This window comes from Rhagoletis zephyria, unplaced genomic scaffold (assembly GCF_001687245.7).
Source record: "Rhagoletis zephyria isolate East Lansing unplaced genomic scaffold, Rhagoletis_zephyria_1.1 Rzeph_scaffold_01833, whole genome shotgun sequence".
In the NCBI taxonomy this organism is placed as follows: Eukaryota; Metazoa; Arthropoda; class Insecta; order Diptera; family Tephritidae; genus Rhagoletis; species Rhagoletis zephyria.
Genome location: NW_016158917.1, coordinates 28,687 through 38,354, shown reverse-complemented (window position 1 = coordinate 38,354; position 9,668 = coordinate 28,687).

The following is a 9,668-nucleotide window of genomic DNA, read 5'->3' as shown; positions in this document are numbered from 1 at the left end:
GGTAGAAGCCAAAATGACGTTGCTCTCATGAGAACCAAACCTTTAAACTTCAACTTGGCTTTCTTTTATTTCCTATATTTCGTTACGCTTTAAATGTCATGTCGTTTGTTTTTTTTAATGTTCGTTAAAAACAAATTTTAATTAACATTTGAATTTGTGTAGTGTTGTGCGGTTTATAAATGAAATACCCCTAATTTTTTTAACGTGCCTCAATGTCCTTCGCGTGAGGAGCGTTGAGAAAGCAGCTGTGGGGCAGAGCNGGTAGAAGCCAAAATGACGTTGCTCTCATGAGAACCAAACCTTTAAACTTCAACTTGGCTTTCTTTTATTTCCTATATTTCGTTACGCTTTAAATGTCATTTTGTTTTTTTTTAATGTTCGTTAAAAACAAATTTTAATTAACATTTGAATTTGTGTAGTGTTGTGCGGTTTATAAATCAAATACCACTAATTTTTTTAACGTGCCTCAATGTCCTTCGCGTGAGGAGCGTTGAGAAAGCAGCTGTGGGGCAGAGCCGCAGCGAAATGCCTTGCTGTGCGTTAAACATATTAAAGCAGCAGATTTTATAAATGCACCGGGTGGTACAGGAAAGGCAAGTGCTGTTACCATGATAAAAACATTACAAGGTAAATTCATTCTCTCAATTCGTCGGCCATGATTTTGTTCTGACGTTTGCCAACATTTTAAAATCATATAAAATTGAAAATAAAAAAATTAAATTGTTCACAATTGTTGTTGTTTGAGATTGAAAATGAGAATGTGTGTGTGAGTTTGAGTTTTGATTTTAAAATTATATTGTTGGCAAACGTCAGACTGCCTCTCAATGGTTTTACCTTGTTATGTTTTTATCATGGCTGTTACTATGACTCTTATGCCGAAAAGTCCCTCCAACAACACTGCAACTCATAATTCAAAGACAGAAAACAACAAACGAATTAACAAATTTTAACTAGAGAAAATAAATAAATAAAATTAAACTTCAAATTTACTTAAAAACGTCAACCAGTGAAATGTAATTTTTTATTTTTCCTTACACACGCTCATNTTACACACGCTCATTTTTATTTTTACTCTCCCGAAAACTTTGACTTTTGTAGGTTTGACGTCAAATTGGCTTCTACCTGTTTTTATTGTACCATGGATTTCTGTCGACTGGAAAATTTACTTAAGATATCGACTAGCCAAAACGCTTACATTTTACGGTTGAATTGCAATTTACACGGGTTGGTTAAGCGACAAAAATCGACCGTGTAAAGGCAGCTTAAATAACGTTCAAATTAATCATCCCCTTTGAGATGGAAAATACCAATAACCATTTCATAATTTCGAAAATTATTCCATTTATATTTGTTCTTGCATTTTCCACACCACTTGTGAGGTATGCTTTTACGCGCGTTACCGATTTTTTTTTAATGTGCTCGGTTGCCCAGGAGGCCTATTTTCACCTTTACAACTTAACTTAAACAGAATTAAAACTAAAGCATGCAATATATAAAGAAAATTAAAAGTTGTCTTACATCTAGTAAACTTAAAAAATTGCACATTAAATTCATTTTTCATTATAAAATAAAATTAAATATCACAATTCAGTTTACAAAATGTGGTCTGTTTGCACCCACAGTAAGTTCCCATGAAGCCTAGCCTAAATTCAGAATTGAAAAAAAAACGAGCAAATGGGGTCGGAAACTACTAGCCCTAAAAGCATAATGTGGAAAATGTTTGAAGAGCTGCGAAATTGTATTGCAATAATAAAAATAACAGTGCATAAATTGGAAAAAATGGTTTTTGTTTTGCTTTATAATTTTTGGGAATATTGGTTCAGATGGAATTTTTTTATTTGTTTGGTTTTTCAGCTCGTTAATGATGCACCCAGGGTTGCATTTACTGTCTATGAAAATATTTCGTGAAGCGTTCCAATATTAGCTCCGAGCAACTAAAAGTTGGTTAAGCTTAAATGAAATAGTTTTTTATTAAATATTTATTCCTGGTATTTAGTAAAAAACATCAATACTAATGTATGAAAAACAAAACATCAATGCTAATGTATGAAATGAAGTAAATAAAAATCTACGAATACATTCCATGAATATTTTGTCATAGAGCCATTATTAAATTTAGACATAACTTTGTCAGGCGTTGGTACTGACGTATATAGAATTAATGCGTTGGAGAGAGATAAATATACAAGTTCAACGCGCTAATTTAGGTTTCCTTGTATGTGTGTACCTGTTACTCGTCTGGCATATACTCCAACTGCGAAAATAATGACCTTTATAATTTATGTAGATCCCTGGATAAAAGATTGTCACAAGTTACTTTCGGTAACTCACGATTGAAGTTTGGAATGCAATTTCTCAGAAACACGACTACAGATTTTCTCCAAAGTGTCGGAGAATGCTATGTACTAGTTCATGAAATTCTTAAATTATCTTATTTTTTTTAGTTTAGTGTCAACCATTTATGAGTTTAATAAAATTTTGTCGTATACGACATTTGTCAAAAAATTTGCAGTCAGTTTTAGTGATATACGCCAAAATGTGATAACAATTTTTATAAATTAACCATACTTTTTACTAATCAGCCTAATCGTGAGTTTCGCCCGAACAAAATTTCGCCAACAATTTTTTCATCCACCTGTAGTGAACACACGCAAACGAAAAGTGACCCGGTTCTAGAAAATGAAACTCATGATAAAGCTGAATATGTCGGAAACTAAAGAAGAACAGATAACTCTATTTGAAAGATCTTGATTAGTTTAGTACGACAGCAATACTAACGCAATTTGCAAACGCAATCCGAAAAAATTTTAGTCAATTAGTCGGAAACTAAAGAAGATATCCAAAAACCACAAATTGTCAAAATGACGCTTCCGGCAATTTTCCATCCAGGCGACGATATTTGAATAGGTTTGTATAGTTACCAATAGTCAGTACTAATTTGTACTGGAACCTGCAAACTTTTACTGGAAAAGTGTATGATAACCCAAAAAATTTGCAAGAGAGCACTGAATCGAGAGCGTAACAACACGAGAGAGCTGCAAATTCTTGCTAGTGAAATTTTTACTAGCAGAAATTAGCTAGCAGAAGAAGAAGAAGAATAAATGTCAAAAGAATATATAAAAAGTGGTGTTACTAGCTCAGTTGATTTTGTGTATGTGTTTCGCCGCACGGCTTCTGATATCAAATTGAAAAATTTTGTTTGAATTTCTACTCACACTTACAGGTTTTGACAGTTTATGCCGCCAAAGCAAAAACAAAATACATGTAAATTTTTGTTTTTGTACTCCTGCTATCACCTTATATTGATTCGCCTTGGGCCAAACAAAAGTAAAATGAGTGGAAATCATAATATTAATGATGTACTGGACAGTGTAAGTGCTTGTGTGTAAAGCAAAGAGTTTAAAACTGATTTATAAATAGTAAAATGTTTACAGCAGATTGTCAAAGCAGTGCAACAACTGTTCTCTTGCAAGTTTTTGCTAGTTTTGTGTTCAATAACCTCTTCTGCTAGTTTTCTCTTCTTCTCAATTTTACGCTCTATTTTGCTTTTACGCTCTCGCTGCAATGTTTTACTGGAGAAGTTACTATACAAACCTAATGTTACTCGCATATTTTCGAGCCTGTATGTAAATTTTCGGGAAAAAGGTTAAAAAGTATATTCATCTGCTGAAAAGATATTTTCGCAGATTCACAATTTATTTAAAATAAATCTATCAGCCCTATCTCCAATTCCATGTGAATAAATCTCTCCAGTGCTTAAATAATTTTCACCACATTAAATAGCTGCACAACACCCTAATTGCCGAAAAAGCGTTGCTTGCAACACTAGTCCTTTATGGGGACCAAACTTGGTGAAAAAAAATAGCTAAGTTTGTTTACTGGATATACTGCGCTTCGCACGTACACGGTGGTGAGTTTTCATTTGCATGGCGCTCTCATAAGTTTGATCGTGTCACTGATACAAACGTACGTTAACGTGTCAGCTCACTCTCTCTCTATCAACAGTGATGATTTCATACGGTAAGTTCAATTAAGTTAAGTCTAGACTAACTGAGCTTTAAATTTTATATGTTGCTACGTCAAACAGACACGACATACTTCCGCGTCGGTGAGTGTGGGTACCTTTACGTGTGCTTCTCTCTCTCTATCAACAGTAAATTTTATAAGTTGCTACGTCAAACAGACGCGGCATACGTACACGTTGGTGAGTGTTGGCACCTTAAGGTTTAAGTAGACAGCTGATGAAAGAGCAGAGCTGGATCTACATATGTACATACATACAGGGTGGGTCGAAGGCGTTCCCCCGGGACAGGAGTTTTGAGAGGGGCCCATATGTTTCTGAAAGTTGGAAGATAAAAACTATAATGCGCTGAATGGATATATTTGATTTATATTATATTATTTATTTATTTATAATAGTTTTGCTTGGGCGAAGGTTGAAAATTCAATGCTATTGTATTTGGAGCTTTTTGGCCGGTAAAATTGTAACATGCCGATGTCTGTACATTATAGATATTAAAGAAAAATTAATGTAGAGCAGAGTTGGCCAAAACTAACACAATCATATATTTCAATTTTGCTAAACGATGAGAAATTTAAGAGAATAAGTCGCTCACGCGTCTGATGCTAGCAGTGTTTTCAACGATTTCGAGTTGCAAATTATAAAAAAAAGGATTTTTTATTTTGTAAATAGTGTAAAAGGAACAATTAACCTTTTAATATAATTTAATTCACTTGCATTGCTTGCTTAGATTTTTCATTACAATTAAAATTAAAATTAAAGCAAATAGTTGAATTAATTAATAATAAGTTAATAAATACTCTTCTTAGTTTGAATTAAAAGAAAAGGAATTTTTTAGCATTACTTTAAATTCATCTTTGTATTATTCAATTTTTGGGAATAAGGGGAAATGGCGCTATAATGGCGCTTAACAAAAAAGTATGTCGTCCGTGCGAATTATTCATGCCACACCAAACATTGTGCCCTCCCTCCCCTTACTAGTGAGTAAAAAATCAACATCCGTATCCATATTAAACATTTTTATCGTGTCTTGCAGCGGCTTGATTACTTGAAAGTTTCGCATCAATTGAGCACGACCATAATTGTCGTCATCACTAATTCATAGAGTATGCTCATGTATGTGTGAAAGCAGCGCAGTTTTTCTCGTGAACGTGTGAAAACAGAAGAGAAAAATTTGGCACGCGTGCCTATGAAATGGCCACCCTTGATGTAGAGCAGAGGTGGACACTACCTCAAACAACCCAGTAGAAATTTTATGCATACGACATTGCTGTTGGTGGCATGAGCTTGCTGCTGTGTATACATGCCAGTATAAATTAACATTAATTTCCATTTAACACGCGTGGTTTCTCAGAGCGTATGGGCATCTAACCATACACTTGTACTACTGCTGTATGTAGATATATGGCTGTATTAATGTTTCAAACATACAAAAATGCATTAATGGAACAGTATTAAAGCATTCTTACAAGATATGTATCCCCATATGTAAATGCTACTTCCCTGATACATTTTAATATACGGAGACATACAAAAAAAGTACCACTTACATATGCAATTGCTTATCTTGTAAAACCCCGTTTGTGCTGAAAATAGTATCGCACAACACGTCCGTTCACTAAAATTTTTGTACAAGACTGAAAATATTACAAAAATTCCACTTCAAATTTATCAAGAAATGTACTTAAAACAACGACAACGTACATTCGCTTGCAATTCGCTAGAATTTGAGTTTATTCGAGGAAATTCATGACAACGCACGAATTTTACTAGCAGGAATTTGCAGGAGTCAAAAAGTAAGGTTATGTTTCAAATTCAAATGTAAACAAACGGTTTAAGAGGCTGATTTGATGAAACATAATTAGTGAAATGAAAATATGGATAAAAATTTTAAATCTATTGTATATTTTTTTATTTTTATGACGATGGGAACTATTCCCAATTAAAAAGAAAATTGCGCGCCAAAACTTAACCGTCAGAAAGTGTCAAAATGGCTTAGGTTGCAAGTTTTCGCTAGTTTTGCGTTCAATAACTTTTTCTGAAAATTTTCTCTTGCTCTCAATTTTACTCTCCATTTTTCTTTTACGCTCTTTCTGCAAGTACTTACTGGAAAAGTTATTGAATGGACCTATTTTTAGAATTTTTGTCTGTCTGTCTGTCTGCATGTTTACACGCGCATCACTCGAAAACTAATGCATCGAATTGAATGCAGTTTTCTCCTGTGTATTGCTAGAGGTGTAACTTAAAATATAGAGAGCAAAAAATTGGAGAGTTGCCACCTGTTTGAAAATTTTAGATTAAGTAAATTGATAAGAAAATGTTAATATTGCAGTATGGGCGTCAAAAGAAAGGGGTTTAAGAAGGCTTACAGTCGAAAATATTTCTTGAGGGCTGCCACCTGTTTGCAAAATTTAATTTAATTTAATTTATTAGCTAAATTGAATATTGCAATAAGGGTATCAAACTGAAGAGGTTTAGGAAAGTTTACTGCCAAAAATATTTTTGGGGAGGGTTGCTACCTGTTTGAAAAATTTTGTTGAATGAAACAGGCCGATGTCTGTACATTATAGAAATTAAAGAAAATCAATATGGGTGGTTTTTATAAGAGAAACAGAATCCAAATCAACAATTTTAAGAATTTGTGTCTGTCTGTCGCCCTGTTTGTATGTTTGTATGCGTATCACTCGCATGCAGTTTTCAATGTATTGCTAGAGATCTAACTTACAACATAGAAAGAAAAATATTAGAGAGAGACCATCTGTTTGAAAATTTCAGTTTAAGTACATTGATACGATAAAGTAAATATTATAATATGCCTGTCAAAAATACGTCTACAAAGGCTTACAGCTGAAAATATCTTTGTGGAAGGTTGCCACCTGGTTGATTACTTTTATTCAATTTAATTGATAACATAAATTAGATATTGCAGTATTGGCATCAAACTAAAGAGGTTGGGAAATTTTATGGCCGAAAATATTGTTAGGGTGGTTGCCACCAGTTTTAAAAATTTTCATCTATTTAAATTGGAAAAAGAAATGAAACACTACAATACGGATATTTAACTAAAGAGGTTAAGAAAGCTTACTTTCGAAAATATTTTTGAAGAGGGTTGCCACCTATTTGAAAAATTTAATTCAGTTAAATTGATAAGATAAGCTAAATGTTGACATATAGGTATGAAACGAAAGTATTTGAGAATAATAAAATTGTAACAGCTCGATATCTGTACATAACAGATATTAAAGAATAGGGGTTTATTAGATCGACGGAAGCCAAATAATTTTTTTTTTAGATTTTTGGTCTGTCTGTCTGAATGTGTGTAAGCGCATCACGCAAAAACGAATGTACGGAATTAAATGCGGTTTTCACTGATGTACCTACATATTGCTAGAGGTCTAACTGAAAATATGGAATCCATTTTTTTTTTTCAGTTTATCGTCGATCTTTATTCTTTGGTATTTGAATGTATTAACTTTTCCAGTGCTTCGTTGTTTATATTTAGAGTTACCACCGCACTGTTCTCACAATTTCGCCTTGATATAACCACAAACCTAGTTATATTGACATTCAATTTAAGTTGGGTTGTTCACACTTGCTTGGTTATCAGGTTATCTAGTTAAAAATTTGTATTCCCTAGTGTATGTTATTGTAGTAAACTGTATAAAAAATTTAACAGCCAAACCAGATAACCTGACCCCCCAACTGAACACCCAACTGTGTTCAATCAGAACCAATCGCCCTTTTTTGGAACTTCTCTGTGGAAGGTTTTTCGCTTCGTTGTTGCTTCTAAAAAATGAAATCTGAGACGCCACGGTTTTACAATTTCATATAATTTTCTCCACATTGTATCTACACTATCTACTAAACGGCTGCACCGATTTGATTCATATTTGGAACATATGCCAGCGCCTTAAAAGTAAATATTCCGACTACAACTTTACTCGGTAGGTGGCGCTGGGGTCGAGATATTCCTAAAATTCTTATTCAGAACAAAACGTAAAAAATCAATATAGCTCTAAAACGAATACTCTACTTATGGCGAAAACTGGTAGGCATTGAAAAGGGGGCGTGGTACCTCCCATATAAACTGAACTTCTCATATAGCTTACCGCTTACGCTAACGTCCTGAAATTCGACACAGCTACATATATTATCAAGACAGTAGTTATGGCGAAAAGTAGCAGGTATTGGAAAAAGAGGCGTGGCACCTCCTATATAAACTGAACTACTCATGTCGCTTATCTCAGGAACCGATTATGCTAATGTCCTGAAATTTAATACAGCCACATATGTTATCAATACTGTACTTATGGCGAAAAGTGGTATTTATTGGAAAGGCTGCATCTAAATACATTTACGTAAACGGGCAAGTATAATTCGATTGAGAACCATTTTCCCCTAAATTTCTAAATCGCATTGAACTATTGTAACTTTATTTTTAGTTTTTAGTAAAAGGTAAAAATTTTAACATTTTTTAAATTTTGCACGAAGTTTGGAGCTTTGATTTTTATGAGTTTCGTTATAGACTGTCCTATCTACATATCTATATACATAAACCCAAAAACCACTGGATAGAGTTCAGTCAAATTGTCGGAGGTTATACCTTGCATATGAGCCATTCTTTTTAAGTCGGACGGCGGATTCTAGAAACGGGCGTGGCTATATTAATACCAAAGGTCATAAATTTAGACTTTATTGTGGATTTCGCCAGAATATCTACATGGATTTAAAGAGTTGTGGAACAAATGTTGTTAACTAAGCGATGTTCTGCCGAAATCCGCAATAAAATAGGCGTTTTGCTAACTTTAATCCTCCAATTGCCACGCCCATTTCTAGGGGTTTGTCGCCTTACAGAAAAATCTTGCCGTACAAATATTATTTCTTGATAGGTATTCTATCGGAATCCGCAATAAAATTTTAGTGTTTGCAAAAACTCGATGTTTAACACCTTACTAAATATATCTCCATCATAAGTTTTCGAAAATAAATTAAAAAAATATTTTAAAAATTGTTCTTGAAAAACCCCCCTTTTTTGAACCACGTTTTTTTATAGGCAATTAAACAAGGATTACGATGGTATAATTTTGAATCCCTAATTTACTGGGCTTCACTATGCAAATCAACTTCAAAAAGTGCAGCTGTTAATAGCTAAGTCAGCTTTAGGACAATCATGACCATCTTGTATATAGTAATGTTAAGCCCGTTTCTTTAGCTTAAAAACAGTGTTAAGATGAAGTCCCTACGATGAGTAGAACCCGAGATATAAAGATTTGAAGAAGTACATGATTAGTCAGAATCACGAAAAATGCAAACTTTGACAAATCATATATCCGAAGAAAAAAAATATAAAAAAATTTCCTCGAATACGTGTTAGCTTATTTCATGCATAGAACCCATAAAAAAAAAATTTGAAGCCAATCGAAAGTGTGACACCAAATTTGGTGTCCGATATGAAAAAGAATGTCTCATATATAGTCCTATTATATACTACTATTGATTACGGTCTTTTCCTGTTCGGACGGAGCCCCAAATCAATCGTGAACATATTCAAACCTCAATATTATGCTGCGGCACGATTTAGCTGTTACGCATTCAGAACAACTCCTGTTAATACCATCCTAGCAGAAAGTGGTCTTCCTCATGTCGA